Raw genomic sequence first — 2,603 nt, forward strand, 5'->3', positions numbered from 1 at the left:
GATTGATCATGATGATGATGATGATCTTGAGCGAGAAAATAGTCGATAGCTTCTTCGTCGGCGGTGGGACATCTGCCTATGAAAGGATTTTTCATAAATTCCATCCTGGAAGCGAAGGCAGGGCGGGTCAGATAATTTTATTACTTATATATAATTATGTTATATTACATAATATTTGTTATCGGGAAATCATCGCGTGATGGTATACCTAACACCTACATATTGCTCATATCTATAATCTACTTAAACGTAGGTTTCACAAAGAGAAAATCTAGACTGCATATATGCAGGCTTATGCCCTAGTTAAGGTGGTTCTTGCAACACAACGATGTTTATCTAATAAGTACTTACTTATAATGTATTTCATAAAGGTACAGTAATAATGCATTTTAGATTACGATTTTTTTTTTTAAGAATATTAGCCATATTAAATGACTAATATTCCCCTTTCCTCTCCAATTAAGCGTTAGGCGTGTGCTAGGAGTAGGTACGACAATAGTGCAACGGGCGGGATTTGAACCGTCGACCTTTCGGTTTTCAGTCCACTCCTATACCGGTTGAGCTATTGAGGCAATAATAAACTATAAATTTGTTACCAGTAAATTTTTAGTGGTTTATATTTAACTAGCTGATGCTTGTACGCGTGGATTTAGGTTTCTAAAAATCCCGTGGGAACTTTTTGATTTACCGTGACAAAAAGGTCTTTAACTACACCCACCCACTCAAAAAATCACGTCGATCCGTTGCTCTGTTGCGACGTGATTGAAGGACAAACCAACAAACCAATAAAACAACAAACAAACACACTTTCGCATTTATAATATGGGTACTGACTGTAAGTAGTAGTTACTTGTAATAAGTCATACCAATGACTTCATTGTTTAGAGTTTAGGATACATAATATAGAAAATATCTATACTTAGATAATAAAAAAAACTGATCCAATCAAACCTAGAAACTCAACAAAATAGTACACACATTCAACACAAGTGTATGCGACAACACAAGTGCACTGTCTATTCCCTCACTCTCATAGTCCGGCAATGCAATCCAATTTGACTGGAGATCTACCCTACCACCAGCTACCCTTCTGGAAAACTGCTCTACAGAAAACCCCATTTTTTCCCTTCCTGAGTCGAGAGTCGAGACTCGAACTGTGGACCTTATGATCAGCGGCCGAAAAAGCTAGCCACTAAATCAACGTGGCAGTCAGCGAGCTGAATAAAATCAGGTGGCAACATGTAATTATCATCATTCATTGATCAATAGTTCATATCATTAATCTATGAAAGGCATTCCGAATCAGTCAGTAATAGATAGATGCATTTGACAATTCAAAAGTTTAGGTGAATAAATAATTTCTATTCTATTAGGTATATTCTAATGACGTTATTAGCATTTATTCGATGCTGCGATGCGAACGAATCTAGTTTCAGACGGGACGTGCATTTTCAATGTATGCGATCGTCATAAATGTGACACAATGAATCATTGTTAATTTAAACTTTCCCGCCACAGCCGTTTTTTGTTTTGACTATTATGATTGTGATTCATATCACATCAAGAACAAATCAAGAAATCTTGGGCTGGGAAGATTCTAGCTATCAATTTACGTAATCAGCATACAAGTAAGTTTAACGAAGTAGCTTTATTATGTTCTAATTTAAACTTATCAGTTGTAGTGTTTGTAACAAAGTTCACATAGAAAGTGACGTAAAGTTAGCATTAGCTATGTGATTGGAATAGATACTCAACGCAATTTCGCGGGATTTGAAGAGATGAAAAGTTGTGTGTTTCGCACGGCCGCAAAATTCTTTCCGCTCGTGCTTTTACATTCTTCGCTACGCTCAGGATTTAGAAACTGTCGATTGTAAATGAATATTGAAGGCACCTACCAAGTAAAGACTTTATCGTTAAACTCGAGGACCCAACTCCTCAACCCTGATGCTGTAAGGAATTGCATTCCTAATACGATGTGATATAGAAACTGATCTACTAAGTCGGTTAGAAAAGGAACGACTAATTGACGCGATGCCGCTTACTTCAAAATCCTTCTAACATTCCTATTTGCATTGGGATTTGAGATCGGGACCTATGTATCTAACTTGCCAGCGGGACAGGATTGGAGAAGGCGGGTACAATCCATACTACAAAGTGCCATGCTATTCCGATTTAAGTATAGAGAAATTAACGAAAAAATCAAAAGAAAAAAAAAGTTTTATTTACGAAAATGGGTAAAGTTCGTTACCGAAAATAAACAATGCCCCTAGCGAATCATTACCATTACCGACGATAATAATATATAAAGTTATGCCAACACTAAATCTGTTTGAAAGAGATAATCTCGTAATTAAGTTTTTAACAGTAAGTAATACAAATAATAAAGTAATACAACGGGTACCTATATAATATATTGTAGTAATAATATAATATAAAGTACATAATTAAGCAATTTATTATAAGGTAATAGGCTAATAATAATTTATTATTTAAAGTCTCCCATGAAAAGATGAGAATCTATTGCACATTGCAGAAACAAAACGCAATGTCACCACAGCAAATAAATACAATCAGATTGAAATAGGCGCGAAACCCTCCTACGC

The sequence above is a fragment of the Maniola hyperantus genome, chromosome 5 (assembly GCF_902806685.2).
Source record: "Maniola hyperantus chromosome 5, iAphHyp1.2, whole genome shotgun sequence".
In the NCBI taxonomy this organism is placed as follows: domain Eukaryota; kingdom Metazoa; phylum Arthropoda; class Insecta; order Lepidoptera; family Nymphalidae; genus Maniola; species Maniola hyperantus.